This window comes from Desmodus rotundus, chromosome 5 (assembly GCF_022682495.2).
Source record: "Desmodus rotundus isolate HL8 chromosome 5, HLdesRot8A.1, whole genome shotgun sequence".
NCBI lineage: Eukaryota > Metazoa > Chordata > Mammalia > Chiroptera > Phyllostomidae > Desmodus > Desmodus rotundus.
In genome coordinates this window covers 77,285,859-77,307,244 of record NC_071391.1, presented here as the reverse complement: position 1 = coordinate 77,307,244, position 21,386 = coordinate 77,285,859, and the positions used below count along the sequence as shown (strand labels likewise).

General features: G+C 38.1%; 1 pseudogene; it reads left to right on the top strand.

Annotated features, from left to right (window-relative positions):
• Nucleotides 1-17,316: 17,316 nt before the first annotated feature.
• On the top strand, nt 17,317-21,181 carry LOC112314266 (ferritin light chain pseudogene; annotated as a pseudogene).
• Nucleotides 21,182-21,386: the final 205 nt, after the last annotated feature.

Sequence of the window (21,386 nt, the reverse complement as noted above, 5' to 3'; positions counted from 1 at the left end):
GGAAAAAAGTAAAATATCTTATTTAAAAGAATAAAAATGAGGAAGACAGGAGAGTATGCTCTTGCATTTTAGGTACCCTCAACACTACAATAATTTTAACAGTACTTCAATAAGATTTAAAGAATCTTTAATTTCTAAAACTAAATATTTTATCTTGTTCATGTTTTTCTTTTGTTAGTATACTATTATTACATTCAAACTACTTAACACATTGTCTCCATGATGTAAGTTTGTTTGTGTTTAGTAACAGAAAATATATAAAAATAACTCAGCTCTTTTCTCTCTGGAAAGATGTGCTTTACTAAGTCAAATGCCTTTGATTTTGGGGTCTTATTCTCATCCGGACTTCTTTGTTACACACCTCAGGTTTCCTCCGCTCCATCACATCAGGCAGTCAAACAAAGATAGGGATATTAGAACTTCGGAAAATTAAAAACTTCTAAAGGGAAGAATTTCTGTGTTAATTGACTTTTATGTATTTAGCACTGATCAAATTATTTTGAAATTGTGAGAAAAACAGGCAGCTACCATATAAATTGACAGTTATGAAACTACCAATTAATTTCTTCCTGTGATTTTCAGTATTAAGAAAACATTTGTCTTAAAATGATAGACAATCATAATACTTATTCAAATTAAGAAATAGGACCCTTAATAACTTTATCATTTCTTATTTCTTGAGGGAAACATTTTAAATAATGAATGTAAAAATAGAGGAAATGTGGTTGAAAAAAAACAGAAGAAATTAAGATGAAATTTGCATAGCTGTGGTCCACAGTCCCATTTTTTCCCTCTAGTTTGTTACCTCCTGCATAATTGATAGGTAAGGCCCAGATTGGCAAGCTACTAATTGTTGTCTCTTTTAAGAATCTGCAGATGAGCAAAAAGTACTCTATGGGGAAATTGAATCACATCAGCATGGTTGGTTATGCTTACTAGGGAAGTCAGGTTAGGTTCAAATAACAAAAATGGTTAATGGTTTTTCTTAGAGTTGAAGGAACAGCTTTTTCCTTATTAAAAAAAATCTTCTTGAGAATTTTGCCTTGGAAACACTCTAAAGTTTTATAACAGCTGCCTGTAACTACATTATAAAATTGTTAATCAAGTGACGAAACTGTCTGATTATGCTTTTAAAATGTACCAATTAAGTGCATTTCAGAAATAATACATATCATTCTTTGTTTCAAAATCAACCTACCTGACTTCTGACTTTTCAGCTGTGAGTAGCCATTTCATAAAACCAAAGGGTCTCATATCCCAAACAGTACTTTAGATTAAAAAAAAATGCCTGCTCATTTCAATGCATATGATAAACAGCCAATGCATCTCCATCAAACATTCCAGCGTATATAATAATAAATAGGATTCTCAATCCACTTAATCAAAATACATAGTTACAATATGCTGGGCCTTCTTTCACTTCCTCTGCATGGGGTAAGTTTCACTTAACCAGACACATGATTATTTTAATGTTTTATCTAATTCATTAGCTGTAATTTCATAGGTCTAAATTTTTGGTTTGGTCTGCAATGTAAATAATATTGTATATCTGCTATTTTGCTATCAGATTATACTTTGTGAATCATTTCTTTTGAAAATCTAGTTATCACAAACTTATATTACAATGTCATCAAATAATACCAGGTAAATATACTAATAAATCTGTAGGGCATGGTTAAATTACACATATTTTGAAATGTCAAGCTATTTTTCATTTTTTAGAAGATGAATGCATCTCCTAAGCCTGTACCATTAATTTTTTTAAAGTTTCATTTGATGTTTCATATTATATTTTAAAATAGTTTTCTTTATTCAGTAGTACAGGTTTAGAGAAATGATAAAATACGTCTCATTTCACTAGAATATTAAGAATACTAGTAAATGTAAAAGTATGCAAGCACTTATAGGATTGTAAACATCTACTGTATCTTTTTGCTTTTCACGTTACACCACTTTTTATTTATTTGATTATGTTTATTTGTAATTATGCTAAATCATGCACAATGTAAATAGCGTGTTTCATTATGCAAAATGTCTTTGTATTTCACACTGCAGAACAAGGTAAATTTGTATATGAAAAATAAGTGATGAAAACCTGGGTTTCTTATAAGACAAAGTAGAAATGATAGTAGTGTGTTATATTTACATAATTCATTACAAAACTATCTGTTTAAGTCATGCATTTATTTACTGTATAAATCTAAATTGTCACATAAAATATTTAAACCAATAAATGATTCCAAAAAGAATGAGTCCATAGATTCTTTTGAGCATATATTTTCATACCATGAATGACAATGACTAAGCGTAGGAATGAACAGTAAATGAAAGACTGGGGAACAAAAGAATGAATGGAGTACTCTCAATGCATTATCGTTATGGCCAATAATGATGATACTTCTGACACAATTATTAGGCAGGGCCAATTTTGAATTATTTTTCTAATATGAAGTGTTATTGTTAAGTGTGTGACATTTGATGTTGCACCTATCTGAGATTAATCCCAGTGTATCATTTACTAGCTAAGAAACTATCAGGAAATACACCTGTTGCATTTGACAATTGTGCTTCTTGCAGCCTAGGTTTCCTTGGGAGGAAAACTCTCATCTCTCTTGTTAAACCCCAACATGGCGCGAATGAACTGAGCCTCTTTTTAAGGCAAGATGAAGCTCTTTTAGAAGTTATCAATTTCCCTCTTTTTATGTGTAATTTATCCGATGCTTTCACTGCAAAGAAGGTGATGGCTTTACATTTTGAACTGTCTCTTGGTGATGGGTCTATGACTAACAATCCTTCCTCTCTCAATACAGAATGCTTTGAGAGACCAACTTAAAGTTACATTTATGTTGTTAAGCTACAAATGAATAGCAAGGAATCTGTTGAATTTAAGTGAATTCTATGCAAACCTCTTTTAACAGCATTAGTGATTCAGGTGGCCTCAGTCTCAGGAATCCCCATGAAGTATGTTGTTTTAACACACAACTAACTATGCAAGACTACATCAATTACATCTCCCTTCAAAGGCTATGTTTACAATGTTGGCTGTCTTTAAATTACAGTCTCCAAGATTCATTTATGTGGTGCCTTCCATGCAACAAAATAAGTGCTGGTCAGTAGGAAGTAACCGGGAGTACATCCATCAGAACACTGCTGCAGGCAGTGTCCCCACCTACTCTATCACATGGGTATTTGGGTCTACTGCTTAATCAAAATTTAAGTATATTGTATTATTCTACACATCATTGCACTATGTTCTCGGTGCTAATATATTAAAGCATTTCTGCTAGATGAAGGCTAAAGTCTACTTCCTCAATTGTATTAAATATGCTACAGAATGTCCTAGCTAAGCTTAAGAAGAAATTGGATGAATGAGGTTAGCTGTGTATTTGCATGAGCTAATTTATATGAAGAAATGAATTCATATGCTAACAAGGAGGAGATGTAGGTTGGCTCTAAGGGGACAGACTGATAAAAGTTGGAAAATGAGAAAACAATATGGTATCTGGTCCCCAACCTGGCCCCAGAAAATGAATGTGAGCTCTTATAAGAAGAAATTTAAAAAATCCAAAGCTAAAGGAGCTGTTCTTCTAGGCCCAGGAGATACCTGGGCCACAAAGAATGCTGCTTCACAGTGCAGATGATAAATTTGGCATTTTACCTATCAAGACCTGTTTAAACTTTAGAGAGAGGATTAAATTTAAAATGTCATTGAGTTTGTCAAGTTGAGGTCACATCAAATAATTCAATATAACACATAACATGTTTGCTATCGCCGAATCCTGAAGTACATGCTTTAGAAACTTCTCCATCCTCCCCAAAAGCATCTCGGTTCTTGCCCTTAACGGATATTACACGTGCAATTATCTCTTATCTGGACAAACACTTCATAAGCAGTGGTCTCAGTGGAGCACTTGTGTGTAATCTTTTCTTTGTTCATAAAAGAAAGAATTTTTCATGAACTCAAATCAATTCAATTTGAAATACTGTTTTGAATGTGGAGCTTAACAGAAAACCTACTTTAGATGTATTGAGGGATATTGTTGACAGTGGGTTTTTTTTTCTTTTCATATTCTTTACTTTTCCAGAACACTTGCCCCTTGCCCTGACCTACCCAGAGAACATTTATCACTCCTCAGAATGGCCACTCTTATTTCTTCCTTTGCGAAATTTCCCCTCTTTCCTCCCCAGGACCCTTTACCACCACTATTGGAAGAAAGTTATGCCAGCCTTAGGAAACTCAGAGAGAATAGAACCATTATTCACTAATAAGCAATAATTAAAAAGCAAGTTCTGTCTTTTTAGATGGGTATACTAGAAGGGTACTCAACTCAATGCCTTTTTATTTTTTAAGGTAACAAAGCTATATTGGCTCATGAAACTAAGAATTCAGGTCTCAGGTGTAGTAAACACAAACTGTATTATCTGTGATTCCACCCTCCTGTGTCTGTTGGCTTGGTCCTCACACTGGCTTCCCTCATGGACACAAAATGGCCTTGTAGTACTATTGTTCAGTCATTGAAGAAGTCCCTCTCTTTTCTTTTAAATAATGTTCTGTGTAGATGTAAAGTCTGAAATAAATCTCAAGTAATGACTCTGACCTAAGGAGTACTGTGCCCTTATTTTGCTTTAAACCCACCATTGTTTAAAGAGAGAGCAAATTATACTGTTAGCTTATTGCAATAAGGCACATCTATGTAGCTTTTGACTGGCTGTTACCTATTGGGGAAGGGATGGAGTGGATTCAAGGAGGTCACCATAATGATGCAAAATATTTCAGGATTATTTAATCTCCCCATGGACCACCTAGAATATGCAACCTATTTTACACACGTGTGGTCGCCGTGCAGCCAAGTGAATGTACATACAGTCCCTGGCTTACAGTGGTTTGACTTAATGATTTTTGACCTTACAATGGAGTGAAAGTGATGCATTCAGTAGAAGTCGTACTTTGAATTTTGAATTTGATCTTCTCCCAGGCTAGAGATATGTGGTAAGATAGTCTCTTGTGATGTTGGGCAGCAGCAGGGAGATGATTTTGCCCAACTGTAGGCTAATGTAAGTGATTTGAGCATGTTTAAGCTCAACTAGGTGAAGCTATAATGTTTGGTATGTTAGGTATATTAAATGCATTTTGGACTTATGATATTTTTTATTTATGGTAGGTTCATTGAGATATAACCCCATCATAAGTCCAGGAGCATCTGTGTTAAAGATATTTGTTTGCATTTTCAAAGTAAGAATCAACTGCAATGATGAAATGTTGCAGAGAAGCTGACATTTCAGGATGAAGGACAGTTTCTGATGTCCTTTAAATCACGTCATGTAGGGAGCCTTCTGTTCTGTGCATGCATAAAGTCAGCTCTCGGAGCAGACAAAACATAAGGGGAGGCTTAATATCACTGCAAAATCATACCTCTTTTCAATTATTGACTGCATTGACATCAGGGACTTTGGGACAGAATCTATCATGTGAAGAGATATTAAAATCTTAATTTAAACAGTTTTTTAAAAGGTTCTCTCTCTTTCCTCCTTTTGCCCCTCATCTTTCACCTGGAAGGAGGCCTGCATGCTCTCTCTGGAAGGATTTTATGTTCAAAGGGGTTCCAAGCTTGTGGGTACTCAGCTGTCCCCATAAGGCTGCAAGGCTGATTTTTCTTCTCAGGATCACAGGTGAAGCACTTCATTATCAAGATGTCTCATTAAGACAATGTAACTTTCAGCATATTAGTGCTAATAGGAGAGAGTGAGAAGTGATTCAAATACCTCTTAGTGACTAACAGTTTGAAATGTAGAAAAAGCTCTTTAGCCAGTTCAGTGGATAAGAAATCTTTCTGGTCTCCCTGGATATGTACAACTAATCAAGAACCCTGAAACACCAATCCAAAAGAACCTATGCACCCCAATGTTCATAGCAGCACAATTTACAATAGCCAAATGCTGGAAGCAACCTAGGTACCCATCAGTAAATGAATGGATCAAAAAACTATGGTACATTTACAACAATGGAATTCTATGCAGCAGAAAGAAAGAAGGAGCTCCTACCCTTTGCGACAGCAAGGATGGAACTGGAGAGCATTATGCTAAGTGAAATAAGCCAAGCAGTGAAAGACAAATACCATATAATCTCACCTTTAACAGGAACCTAATCAACAAAACAAGCCAAGAATATAACCAAAGACACTGAAATTGAGAACAGGCTGACAGTGACCAGAGGGGAGAGGGGAGGGAATTTAAGGGGAAAGGGTGCAGGGTTTGCAGGAAAAATTATAAAGCACACATGGAGAATAATGGGGGGGTGAGAGGGTGGAAATGGGAGGGAGGTGGGGAGGGCTCGGGGCTTGGGCTGGAGTGGTGGGAAAAGGCCAAAAACTGTACTGGAACAATTAAAAAAAAAGACTCATAGGTAGGAAGGAGTTAAGTGGCCACCTAAGCCATACCCCCACCCCAAGACCAGTTGACTCAAACCCCACCGCACATGAATCACAGTGCCCACCCCCTACCCCCCAAGCATGTCTCCAGCAGAAGAAACAAATCATCCCAAACTCTCTATCCCATTCTTGCACATCCTTATACTCAGGAGGGATTTCTTAGGAGTGTAATTTTTTTCATCTGAGTAAATTCTCTTTCAAAGATTCCCAGGTGTAGAAGGGCTATGGTTATTTGTAAATCCAGAATATGATTTAGGTCCCATTTTATATTCTCTATTTTGCTTAGTTCTCATAGCAAGCTTACCAAGTGAGCATTATTATCTGTCATTTAAAAAACAATAGAGGATGAGCAACACTTCCAAAATTGCCTGCTGAAGTTTGGAGCAAACCACCAAATGCAGTGCTCTTCCCTGTATTTCTCCAACACCTACAGAAGGATATTGCCTTTCTTTTTGGCACTTTTCTTCACCTTAAAATCAGCTCCAATTTTCTTCATTTTATATTACAGAGCCTACAGTCCAACACTTGAGTGACATGTGTTAATTTTTTATTGTCTTTCTTCAGGTTCTTCATATTCATTCACTCATCAAATATTTACTGAACAACAGCTTTGCGCCTGGAACTGTACTGGGTTCTATGACCATCATGAATAAGCAAAACAGACATGTTCATCCAGTGATGGAGCTAAATAACTCATAGGGGAGACAAAGATTAATCAGAATTGCATGATAATGTATAATTACAAGTTATGAATAATGAGAAATGAAAAATTTCTCATCACAAAGCACTGTGGTAGCATATAATAGGGATGAAGCAACATATCACTCGGGAAGTAACTTTGAACTGAGATATGAAGCATGAGTAGAAATTCTACAAAAAATATTAGGGGAAGACTTCTACTTCCAGCACTGTTACAGAAGAGAAAGTAACAAAATATCCTTCTAAAAAGAGCTAGAAATGAAGGATAAAATAAGTAGCTTAATGAAGAAAATAGGTTGAACTGGAAGACAAAAGTAAAGAGAGCATGTGAACAGACACTGCAGAAGCCCTATGCTGGTGTGGGGACAGGGAAAAGGTGGTTAGGCCAGGAGGGTCTCCTTAAACAAGGCAGTTTAACACCCGAGTGGCCTGGGAGGAGAGGCCATAGGGAACTGGATCCCTCATGATAAAGCCACAATTCACACAGGATTGCACTGTTCTAAAATAGTGGACTAGCAAACACACACAGACACACACACACACGCCCTCTGCTCAAAGATTGCATGAAAGTTTTTCTGTCTCAGTGCTGCTGAGGTGACCCAAAAATAATAGCTTCTCCTAAGAACTGATAACCACAGACTATAATTTAAAAAACTATGTTACTATAAAAAGTTTCCTACACTTCTCCATGGGTGAGATTCCTTATGTGTCTGTCAAAAACAATGCAAAACATCTGAACTTGTGGAAAACTCAGTTCTTCTTGCTGGCACAGTGAAGAATTACAGATTAGCAAGTCAAGTAGTATGCAAGCAGAATATATTAGTATTTTGTCAAGGAAGAGAAGGGTCCTTACTGAGGGTGGCGAAACAGGCTTCGTGTCCCTTGTCCTGAGGACTTATATAATTTGCAGGGTGGGGCAAGGGTTAGTATGACATTAGAGAATGGGAGTTACATATTGATTAGCAGGTAATAGTGGTGCTGACCATACATGTTTTCTCCCATGGATGATGTGACCACCTAAACATAGGCATGTATTGAGGTCTGTTCCCAGGGTCCTTATCTTCAACTCTAGGCAACATCTGGTCATGTGTTGTGACACAGCTATATGACCAGAGGCAGTTAGGCAAAATTATTTTTGGCTGCTTTTCTGCTAAGAACAATGTGTCCCCTCCCACCCTTTCTCCTCCTTTTTCATTTTCTAACTTTTACCTAACAGACTGACACTCCTCCGACCCAGAATAAATTAATGCTTTTAGGGAAAGCACTCCTGAATATTAGCTCACAATCTAAAACTTAAAGCATAGATGCAGAGGGAAACTGCCACCAGGAAAAAGACAGTTCTGGGTGGGGGGGCAGGAACCATGGAGAGAGGAAAATTAATTGATTTTAGAAAACATAATAGAACCATCTCAATGAGGAGCAAAACTTAAAAACATCCCTGGCTGGTGTGGCTCAGTGGATTGAGTACCGGCCTTCAAACCAAAGGGTCGCTGGTTCAATTCCCAGTCAGGGCACATGCCTGGGTTGTGGGCCAGATCTCCAGTGGGGGGGCGCTCAAGAGGCAACTACACATTGATGTTTCTCTTTCTCCCTCCCTTCCCCTCTCTTTATCAATCAATCAATAACTTAAAAACAACCCTAGGAAAAGTAGATTTCTTACAATGGAGTAACATATTGATAAATAGCATGTTTCTTAGTAGCAGTAACAAAGGCCAGAAAGCAGTTGGCATATTTTAATATACTGAGAGGAAAAAGAATACAAATTTCGAATTAAAAACTTAGGGAATAATAAAGAAATTTTTACATAAAGATGAACTTCTCAAAAGACTTACTTAAGGATATACTTATGGAAGAAATGTAAGGATCTCAGAAAGACTTTCTGAGATGTAAGTATAATAAGAAGCAAAGACATCAAAACATAAATTGGTAAATCCATAAAAGCATTGACTATGTAAATAAATAATAACCATAATGCTGGTTTAAAAGTATTTAAAAAGCAAAAAAAGGAAACTAGATCACCAATTTACACCACACACCAGAATAAACTCAACATGTATAAAAGACTTAAATATAAGTTGTGCTACCATAAAAGTCCCAGAGGAAAACATAGGCAGGAAAATCTTACATTTCCCACGCAGCAATATTTTCAACAATATATCTCCTAGGGTAAGGGAGATAAAGAAAAAAAATAAACAAATGGGACTATAACATATTAAAAATGTTATGCACAGCTAAAGAAAACATCATCAAAATGAAAAAGGACTCAATAGTATGGGAAAACATTGTTGCCAATGATACCCTCGGACAAGGGTTTGATCTCCAAAATATATAAAGAACTCATATGAGTCAAGACCAGGAAGACAAACAGTCCAATTAAAAAGTGGGCAAAGAACCTGAACAGATACTTCTCCTGAGAGAACATAGAGAGGGCCCAGAGACACAAGAAAGGATGCTCAACAACACTAGCCATCAGGGAGATGCAAACTAAAGCCAAAATGAGGTATGACCTCACACTTGTCAGAAATGCCATCATTAACAAATCAACAGAAGACAAGTGCTGGCGAGGATGTGTAGAAAAGGGAACCCTAGTGCACTGTTGACGGGAATGCAAACTGGTGCAGCCACTGTGGAAAACAGTATGGAATTTCCTCAAAAAAAGAAAAATGGAACTGCCTTTTGACTAACCCAGTGATTTCACTGCTGGTATTATACCCCAAGAATCCTGAAACATCAATTCAAAAGAATGTATGTACCCCTATGTTCATAGAAGCACAATTTATAATAGCCAAGTGCTAGAAACAGCCTAAGAGCCCATTAGTAAATGGGTGGATCAAGAAACTGCGGTACATTTACACAATGGAATACTACGCAGCAGAAAGAAAGAAGAAACTCCTACTTTTCGTGACAACCTGCTGGAATGGGAGAGCGTTATGCTAAGTGAAATAAGCCAGGCAGTGAAAGACGAATAGCATATGATCTCATCTATAAGAGGAACTTAATGAATAAAGCAAACAAACAAGCAAAATAGAACCAGAGGCATGGAAATAAGGAACAGACTAAGAGCAAGCAGAGGGGAGGGAGCAGGGCACAAGGGTGGAAAGAAAGGAACAGAAGTAGCCAAGGAACATGTATGAATGACCCATGGACATGGGCAACAGTGTGGGGACTGACTTGGGAGCAGGGGGTAGGCAGATTAGAGGAGAGCAAAGGGGGAAAAATTGGAACTATAATAGAACGACAAAATATTTATATTAAAAAGTATCAATTAAAATGTAAACAAATGAAGAAATGAAAAATCCATGTAAAATATTCAATAAAAAACTCAAGGTGAAAATATATAAAATGTAATGACATGTCCAATGGGAGTAAATGACAAGGGTTAAGTATTTTAAGGTCTTATATTGTTTGAGAGGAGGATATAAGTTTTGATGAACATTAGACTATCTTTTCTTAAATATTTATTTATTTATTTTTAATTTTAATTGTTATTCAATTACAGTTGTATGCCTTTTCTCTCCATCCCTCCATCCCACCCCAGCAGAACACACCTCCCTCCCCCACCTCCACCCTTCCTCTTGATTTTGTCCATGTGTCCTTTATAGTAGTTCCTGTAATCCCCTCTCCTCACTGTCCCCTCTCCACTCCCCCCTGGCTATTGTTAGATTGTTCTTAACTTCAATGTCTCTGGTTATATTTTGTTTGCTTTTTCTTCTGTTGATTATCTTCCAGTTAAAAGTGAGATCATATGGTATTTGTCCCTCACTGTCTGGCTTATTTCAGTTAGCATAATGCTCTCCATTTCCATCCATACTGTTGCAAAGGGTATAAGCTCCTTCTTTCTCTCTGCTGCATAGAAGTCCATTGTGTAAATATACCATAGTTTTTGGATCCACTCATTTGCTGATGGGCAGTTAGGTTGCTTCCAGCACTTGCTGCTATGAACATTGGGGTGCACAGGTTCTTTTGGATTGGTGTTTCAGGGCTCTCAGGGTATAATCCCAGCAGAAGAATTGCTGGGTCAAAGGGCATTTCCATTTTTAGTTTTCTGAGGAAATTCCATACTGTTTTCCACAGTGGCCTCACCAGACTGCATTCCCACCAACAGTGCATTAGGGTTCCCTTTTCTCCACTTCCTCTCCAACCTTGGTTTGTTGATTTGTTTATGTTGGCCACTCTGACTAGTGTGAGACGGTACCTCATTGTGGTTTTAATTTGCATCTCTCTGATGGCTAGTGATGCAGAGCATCTTTTCATATGTCTCTGGGCCCTCTGTATGTCTCCCTTGGAGAAATGTCTGTTCAAGTCCTTTGCCCATTTTTTAATTGGGTTGTTTGTCTTCCTGGAGTGGAGTCATGTGAGTTCTTTATATATTTTGGAGATCAGGCCCTTGTCTGAGGTATCATTGGCAAACATGTTTTCCCATACTGTTGGTTCTCTTTTTATTTTAATACTGTTTTCTTTAGCCATGCAGAAGCTTTTTATTTTGATGAGGTCCCATTTGTTTATTCTTTCCTTTATGTCCCTTGCTTTAGGGGACATGTCTGTGAGGATGTTGCTGCGTGGAATGTCTGAGATTTTCCTGCCAATGTTTTCCTCTAGGACTTTTATGGTGTTATGACTTATATTTAAGCCTTTTATCCACCTTGAATTTATTTTTGTGTATGGTGTAAGTTGGTGATCAAGTTTCATTTTTTTTCATGTAGCTGTCCAGATCTCCCAACATCATTTGTTGAAGAGGCTATTTTTGCTCCATTTCATGCTCCTGCCTCCTTTGTCAAATATTAATTGACCATAAAGACTTGAGTTTATTTCTGAGCTCTCTGTTCTGTTCCATTGGTCTATGTGCCTGTTTTTATGCCAGTACCAGGCTGTTTTGATTACCGTGGCCTTGTAATACAGTTTGATATCAGGTATTGTGATCCCTCCTGCTTTGTTCTTCTTTCTCAAAACTGCTGAAGCTATTCAGGATCGTTTATGGTTCCATATGCATTTCTGCAATGTTTTTTCTCTATCTGTGAAATATGTCATGGGTACTCTAATAGGGATTGCATTGAATCTATAAATCGCTTTGGGTAGTATGGCCATTTTGATGGTGTTAATTCTTCCAATCAATGAGCATGGTATATCCTTCCATTTGTTTGTGTCTTCCTTAATTTCTTTCTTCAGTGTTGTGTAGTTTTCTGAGTACAGGTCTTTTACCTCCTTGGTTAGGTTGATTCCTAGGTACTTGATTTTTCTTGTTGCTATATCAAATGGGATTCTTTTCCTGATTTCTGTTTCTGCAGTTTCGTTGCTGGTGTACAGGAATGCCTTTGATTTCTGGGTATTGACTCTGTATCCAGCTGTTTTGCCAAATTCATTTATTAGGTCGAGTAGTTTTTTGGTGGAGTCTATAGGGTTTTCCATGTACACTATCATGTCGTCTGCAAACAGTGACAGTTTCATTTCCTCCTTTCCAATTTGGATGCCTTTTATTGCTTTTTCTTGTCTGATTGCTGTGGCTAGGACTTCCATTACTATGCCAAATAGGAGTGGTGAAAGTGGGCATCCTTGTCTTGTTCCTGATCTTAGTGGAAAAGCTCTAAGTTTTTGTCCATTGAGTATGATGTTGGCTGTAGGTCTCTCATACATGGCCTTTATTATGTTGAGGAATGCTCCCTCGATTCCCACTCTGCTGAGTGATTTTTGTCATAAATGGGTGGTGTACCTTATCAAATGCTTTTTCCACATTTGTTGATATGATCATGTGGTTTTTGTCTTTGCTTTTGTTTATGTGGTGTATTATGTTTATTGATTTGTGAATATTGTACCATCCTTGCATCCCTGGGATGAATCCCATTTTATCACAGTGTATGATCTTTTTAACATATTGCTGGATGCAGTTTGCCAGTATTTCGTTGAGAATTTTAGAGTCTATGTTCATCACCAATATTGGACTAAAGTTTTCTTTCTTTATTATGTCTTTATCTGGTTTTGGGATGAGGATGATGTTGGCTTCATAAAAAGTGTTTGGGAGTCTTCCATCTTCTTGAATTTTTTGAAGTAATCTGTGGAGGATAGGGATTAGCTCTCCCTTAAATGCTTTGTAAAATTCTCCTGTGAAATCATCTGGTCCAGGGCTTTTGTGTGTTGGGAGCTTTTTGATTACTGTTTCAATTTCATCAGCTGTTATTGGTCTGTTCAGGCTTTCTGCTTCTTCTTCATTCAGTTTTGGAAGATTATATTTTTCTAGAAATTTGTCCACTTCACCTAGGTTTTCAAATTTCTTGGCATATAGTTCTTCATAGTGATTTCTTATAGTCCTTTGTATATCTGTGGTATCAGTTGTAATCTCTCTTCTTTCACTTCTGATTGTGTTTATTTGGGTCCACTCTCTTTTTTTTGTTGATGAGTCTGCTTAAAGGCCTGTTGATTTTGTTAATCTTTTCAAAGAACCAGCTCCTAGATTCATTGATCCTTACAATTGTGCTTTTAGTCTCTATGTCATTTTATTCTGCTCTGATCTTGGTTATTTCCTTCCTTCTACTTGCTCTGGGTGTTCTTTGTTGTTGTTGCTTGAGTTCTTATAGGCATAGGGTTAGGTTGTTTATTTCAAATGTTTCTATCTTTTTAAGGTAGGCCTGTATCACTATGAACTTCCCTCTCAGGACTGCCTTTGCTGTCCCATAAGTTTTGGATTGTTGTAAGTTCATTTTTGTTTGTTTCTAGAAACTGTTTGATTTCTTACCTTATCTTGTTCTTGACCCATTCATTGTTTAATAGCATGTTATTCAATCTCCATGAGTTTGAGTGTTTTAGGCTTTTTTCCTATCGGGTTGGTTTCTAGTTTCAGTCCCTTGTGGTCAGAGAAAATGCTTGATATGATTTCAATTTTCTTGAATTTGTTGAGGTTTGTTTTGTGCCCTATCATGTGGTCTATCTTTGAAAGTGTTCCATGTGCATTTGAGAAGAATGTGTATTTTGCTTCTTTGGGATGAAAGGCTCTATATATATCAGGTAAGTCCATTTCATCTAGGGCATTGTTCAGTGTCGCAATGTCTTTGTTGATATTTTGTTTGGAAGATGTATCCATTTTTGACAGTGGGGTGTTAAAATTTCCTACTATAATTGTGTTGCTGTCAATATCTTTCTTGAAGTCCTCCAAGATTTTCTTTATGTATTTGGGTGCTCCTATGTTGAGTATATATATTTACAATGTTCATGTCTTTTTGATGGATTCTTCCCTTGAGTACTATGAAGTGACTTTCTGGGTCTCTTTTTATGGCTCTTTGTTTAAAGTCTATTTTGTCTGATATGAGTATTACTACTCTGGCTCTTTTTTCCTGTCCATTTGCTTGGAAAATTTGTTTCCAGCCCTTCACTTTCAGTCTGTGTAGGTCTTTTGTTTTGAGGTGGGTCTCTTGTAGGAAGCATATGTGTGGGTCATGTTTTCTTATCCATTCCGCTATTCTGTGCTTGTTTGGAGGAGGTATATTCTTTGAGGCATCTTTTGCCCAGGAAGCTCCTTATTTGGCCTTCCATTTTAACTGAGAGACTTGTTGGAAGAAGTAGTCTTGGTTTTCATTACTTGGAATGATTCTTGCCATTACCTTCTGGCTTGAAGCATTTCTGTTGAGAAGTCAGCTGCTAGTCTTATTGGGGCTCCCTTGTATGTTACTTCCTGTTTTTCTCTTGCTGCCTTTAAGATTCTCTCTTTGTCTTAGAATTTTGCCATTTTAATTATGATGTGTCTTGCAGTGGGCCTCTTTGGGTTCCTCTTGATTGGGACTCTCTGTGTTTCCTGGATTGTGCGACTTTTTCTCTCATCAAATTAGGGAAGTTTTCCATGATTACTTTTTTAAACAGGTTTTCTATCCTTTGCTCTTCTTATTCTCCTTCTGGTATCCCTATTATATGGATATTATTATGTTTCACGTTGTCCTGCATTTCCCTTAACTCCTCTTCATTCTTTCTGAGCCTCTTTTCCTTTTCTTGCTCATTCTGGATGTTTTGTTCTACCTTGGCCTCCAGCTCACTGATCTGATCCTCTGCTTCATCAGTCCTGATTTTGATTCCTTCTACTGCGTTCTTCAGTTCAGAAATTGTATTCTTCATTTCCTCTTTGCCCTTGTTGATAGTTTCTATTTCCTTTTTCATGTTGATATACTTAACAGTGAGTTCATTGTAGTTTCTCTATAGTTTTTGGTAATTCTCTGTGAGCTCACTGAGCTTCTTTCTGACCATTGCTTTGAACTCAGTATCTGATAGTTGACTTGTCTCTATTTCATTTAGCATTCTTTCTGAGGCTTCCTCCTTTCCTTTCATTTGGGGATTGTTTTTTTGTCTTCCCATTGTTTGAGAGACCTTTCTTGATAGCCTCTGCTTCTTAAATTGATCTGTTCTGACTCCCTGGGTTTATGGTGTGAACTTCTATGGTAGAAGATCTGTGAGATTCAGTGGTGCAATTTCCTTGATCTCTTGCACTACGTGGTCTTGGGCTGTCATTTATATTGGCTCTGTGTATGTCTTTGGGTTTTGATTGTTGTTGGGTCTTTCTTTGGTGGGTCCTTCCCTCCAGCTAGTTAACTGAGGGTCACTGTGTCCACCATGTCTTGTGTTCTGTTGTGCAGGTGTGGGCAGGTTGTGTTGAAGCTAGTTCTTCTGTGTGTACAAGATTTTGTGTATTCTCTCTTGCTCTTGTTCAGTTTTTTGTTCTGAGTAATTTCTCCACCATTTAGTTGTATTTCCAGAGAGGTCCAGAGAGGTTGAGTTAGTGTGGCTTCCACTCCCTCCTTCACCTTCTTCTGTTGTTATCTGTTGGTTGTTCCTTTGTTGGTGGGTTTCCTCTTCCAGCAGGTATCCTGGTGTTCACAGCTTCCATCTACTCTTTTCTGTGATTAGTTGGAGGGAGAAGTGAAATGGTTTAAGACAGCAGGCGTGTATTGTATGATATTTAATGCACAAACCTGTAGAGAAGAGATAGGAGATCCTTTGGTCATGTATAGTGTTAACCATGATATTTTACCCAACTAGCCACTTTTTAGGAAGGATGGAAAGAAGATAAAACTCTTCTTGGGGGGAGGAAGGATTGTGAGTTGGATCTAGAAAGCAGTGAGCGTGTGGGAGGTCAGATTATGAGGTAAAGTGAGAGTAAAGGATAGAAAATAGATGTAGTGTGTGATAGAATAGGGTTAACCACAACAGTAATAAAGTTCAGGAAACCATGAAGTGGGCTAAGATCTGGGAGGGGTGCTGTGTAGTATTTACAATTGTATGCTACAGGAATTATTTACAATAATAATGGAGCAACAATCATATGACAGAATCTATATGATCTAAATAACAAGAATAGGAAGTAAAGGACCTAGAGTAGTGTGCTATTGGAACACAAGTGAAGTGAAAGACAGTTAATTAAAAATACACCATGAAAGAAAGAACAAGGGAAACCAAACAATGCAATTTAACCAGCCAAGTGAAGAAGACTAACCAGAAAGAATAGAAATACAAAAATACTAATAAAATGAAAGATGTAAGGATAATGAAAAAAATAATAATACAAATATACAACACCTTGCAAGTTCTCTGGGGTAGCAAAGTGAAATTTGTCTCACTGTTTCAGCTGTTGGGCTGCCCCCTCTTTGGATCCAACTCTGGTCTTTTCATAGTTCCGGGTTTTATTGTCTCACTTGTGGGAATTTAAGAGATAAAAAGGGAAAGAAAGGAAGAGGGCATAAAAAAAGAAAGAAGGAAAGACAGGAAGAAGGAGTTAAAAGAGAAAAAAACCATCATTACTAAAAAAAAAAAAGCCTCCTGCTGGCTTCAAACTGGCCAAGCCAGTTCTGCTGGTCTTCCTGGCTGCAGCAGGCTAAGGGGAAATTGGTTTCACTCCAGCCCAGTTCCCTAGTTTGCCCCTGGGCCCTCAGTGCCCCTTTGTGCCCAGCCTAGGCCTTCAGTTCACCAGTTGTGCTGTCCCCCAAGGTGCACCAGTTAGGGGCAATTCACACCCCACCTTCTCACTCTTTGCTGTCCTATATGCTAGGGACACTCAGTGCCCCCTCAGGCCAGTTTAGCTCCCCCTACTGAGTCAAGTCTCTCTGGGGATTGCTGACTCCCTGAGCCCTGAAGTTCTCCTCTGTGGGGTATCTCTGCCTTTCTCCCAGAGAGCCAGTCAGCCCTGTAGGGCAGGGGTGCGGGGTGGCTGCCTCTGCAGATGCACGTGCGTGCCTCCTCTGCTGCTTCCTCTGGGGAGCAGGGCTTGGGTTCGCAGTGCCTCTGCGTGGAGCGGTCAGGCATTCTCCGTCCAGGGCCTGCAGGTGTGGCAATACGAACAGTGTCAGGTCTCTCAGGTTCGGGTGCACACCGTCCCAGGGGCTGCAGGTATGAGCGCTGGGCCTTCTGTGCCACTGTGGGAGCTGGGTGGGGAGGAGGCCCTAGCCGCTGCTGCAGGAGAATTCCCAAAACGGCTGCTGAGTGTCTCTTTTTTCACTTTTTCTTTTTGAAAAATTCCTCCTGCTCAAGTCTGCCCCTCCATACAAGGGCCTGGCCTCTCACAGCCCACCTCTCCAACCAGACCAGGGACTGTCTGGTCAGGGTCTGACATGGCCCAACTCTCAAGTGTCCCCAGCTGGCACACATGGTCTCCGTGGGTGTTCATAGCCCCCATGTGTTTGCCACTTCCTCCTTATTCCCCTCCCTGTGACTTCAAGCAACCAGGTCTATCCTGGTGCTGCTCAAACCTTGTTTGGTAGGGGAGGAAGCCATTCTCCCAAGAACTCTGTGGCAGACAAGGCAGGCACCCGGCCTGGTCCTCACGCTGGTTCCAGGGACCTTACTGTCCTGAAGCAGTCTCCTTACCATCTGATTTTTCAATGTCCTCTACAATTTTTGGTCTCCAATCTTCATATATGCTGGAGTACTGCTGGCTGTTCACTCTGTTCCTCAGAAGATCGGCTAGGTGTTTCACCCCTACGCAGCGGGAAGTGGACTCTGCTCCCACCTATCTCACCACCGTCTTCCTCCCTGGGTACCATGTTTCTTGTGTCTTGTATCTTCTTCAATAACTGTCTGTATTTTTCATATTACTTGGCTGGGTACTTTTTGGTCATAAAAAGGAATGTCTTACCATTTGTAATAACATGGATGGACCTAGACAATATTATGCCTACTGAAATAAGTCAGAGAAAGACAAATACTATATTTGACTTATATGTGAAATCTATAGCACAAAATATATAAACAAACAAAACAGAAACAGACTCATAGACAGAGAACAAAATGATGGTTGCTAAATGGAACTGTGGTTAGGGTGCTGGGTGAAAAAGGTGAAGGTATTAAGAAGTGCAAATTAGCAGTTAAAAAATAGTCACAAGAAAGTGAACTATAACACAGGGAACATAGTCAATAATAATATAATAACTATGTATGATGTCAGATGGTTACTAAACTTATGGGTGGGATCACCATGTCAACTACACAGGGTGGGGAAAAAGTAGGTTTACAGTTTCTCCTATAGAAAATAATAAATAATAATACAAGAATAAACAGTTTTGTGTACTCACAACTCTAATCCTACTTTTGCCCCACCCTGTATAAATATCTAAATACTATGCCGTACATTTGAAACTAATATAAAATAATAATGAATGTTAACTGTAAATAAAAATAAAAGGAAAAAACATTATTCAAAAAATAATAAATTTATTGGGTAACATTAAAATAATAGAAATGAAACATATAAATAACCAAAGTAGTAGAGCAAAAATATAATAAAATATAAAGTAGTCCCTTAAAAGAAACCAAAACAATAAAGAAAAAGAAACAGAAAATGCTGGGCAAAAGAAAACACAAAATGTGGTTAGAAATAAATCAAATATACCTGTGATTATAATAAAGGAAAGTGAATTTAAATGTCAAGTTCAAAGAACAGATTGTCAGACTGTGGGAAAAGGTTCGTCTATATGTTATTTATACAAAATATGCTTATAATATATAAATATGGAAAGATGGAAATAAAAGAGTAAAAAAAATACTGAATAAATGCTACACCAAAAATTTGGCTATATTCATATTTTAGAAAATAGATATTCAGGCAAAAATCATCACTAGATGTTGAGCAAGTTATTTGCATAATGTTAAAATGTTCAGTTTACTAAAGATAGTAAAATTATAAACTTGTACTTAGTAAGAATGGTTATATATATTAAAGATATCTTCACTTATACAATGAAATATATATAAAAGATAATATATATATGCCAGTTGGCAGGACTCAGAGATAAAATAGAAAAATTGACAATCATAGTAATAGATATTTTGAGACATTTCACTCTCTAATTGATGAATCAAGCTGATAAAATATCCACAGATCCATAAGGATGTGGAACATTTGAACAACACATGTAACAACAAGTTTAGCACACTTTACCTCATTGCTGCAGAATACTTTTCAAGTGTACAAAAAAGGTTTGAAACTGTAATACACTGGGCCGTAAGATACATCTCAACAAATTTCAAAGGATTACCTTCTTTCCATTTTAAATATTATTTAAGTTCCCTTATGGTTTGTCCTTTGACCCATAAATCATTAAATTTTATGATTTCAAAACTGTAAATCTCTTTGAGTGATCCTTATAACATTCATGTAAAAAAAATTTTAACCTCTAGGCTCATATTATAACCAACATACATTGCAGTTGATCTAAGTATTTGAATATACAAGGCAAAAATATACAACTTTTAGAGAAAAATTTAGAAGAAAAACTGTATGATATTAGGTCAGGAAAGAATTTATTTTTCTTTTCTTTTTTTTAAACTTTCTTCTGCAGGTATCTGCAGCTCACCTTGAGGTCTTACTGCAATTGGATGGGGTGGGGATCAGAGTCTGCATTTTTTTTTTAAATTCTCAACTGAGGATATATTTTATTGATTTTTTTTTTTTTAAAGAGCGAAAGGAAGTGGGTGGTGGAGGTAAGGTGTTGAAGAGGGAGAGAGAAAGAAAAACATCAACTGGTTGCCTCCTGCATACACTCTGACCAGGGATTAAACTCACAACATTTTGGTGCATGGGGATGACGCTCTAACCAACTAAGTCACCTGGCCAGGGCGGAAGGAGTTTTTAGTACGACAAAAAGTAAGTCATAAAGGAAAATGCTAGTGTATTTATTTACATGAAATTCTGTTCATTTTAAGAACCACAGAGGGCATTGTCAATGATTCCCCAGATCTGTCTCTTGCTTCAATGGTGTTTGGGTAGAACAGAGCCAGGGACTCCCCTTTTTTTTAACCCCTAACTACCCTCCAACCATTTTTCACCACTTTCAGAACCATCTCAGCTATCCTTGGCTTCAGAGACCAGCCAACACACTTTTTTGAGCTTAACTCTGTATTGTCAAGCACTCAGGAGCTCCCAAATTCGTCAGAATTATTCCACTTGGTGGAGGCCACTGTCAATTACCTGGGCAACCTCTATGTGCAAGCCTCCTACGCCTACCTCTCTCTGGGCTCTGGGCTTTTATTTCCGCCAGTGATGTGGAGGTAGAGGTCATGGGTCACTTCTTCACAGAGTGGGCCAAGGAGGAGTTTGAGGGCACCGGGCATCTCCTACAGATGCAAAACCAGCTCAGTAGCCATGCTCTCCTCCAAGATGTGGAGAAGCCTTCCCAAGATGAGTGGGACAAAAGTCAGGATGGCAGGGAAGCCACCATGGTCATGGAGCCTGACCATGAGAAGAGCCTGAACCAGGCCTTTTTGGATCTGCATGCCTGGGTTCTACTGGCATAGGCCCTCATCTTGGTGATTTCCTGGAGAACCACTTCCAGGATGAGAAGGTGAAAGTCATCAACAAGATGGGCAACCACCTGACTAACCTCCCCAGGCTGGCAGGCCCCCAGGCTGTCTCTTCAGGAAGCTCAACCTCAAGCACAGCTTGGAGCCTTTGGAGACCAGAGGCCTTTGAGGGGGTTCCCTGCATTCCCCTGCTGCCTGACGTCTGCCTGTGTCTCTCCCTGCAACCAGTAGAAAGCCTTTTAATTACTCTGGAGCCTCCTCCCATACCTTGTACCAAATGGAAACAATAAAGCTCTATTCAGAAAAAGAAAAATACTCCACAGAGGAAGTAGAAAAGCAAGCTCAAACTGGAAGAACATATTTGCATTGCATATAATAAATAAAGCATGTATATCCAGAATATATTAAAGAATTTCTACAAATAAGCGAGAAAATAGTAAAATATTTAACAGGTTAATGAGCAAAAGGAAAATAAATATCACAGAAGAGGGTTCA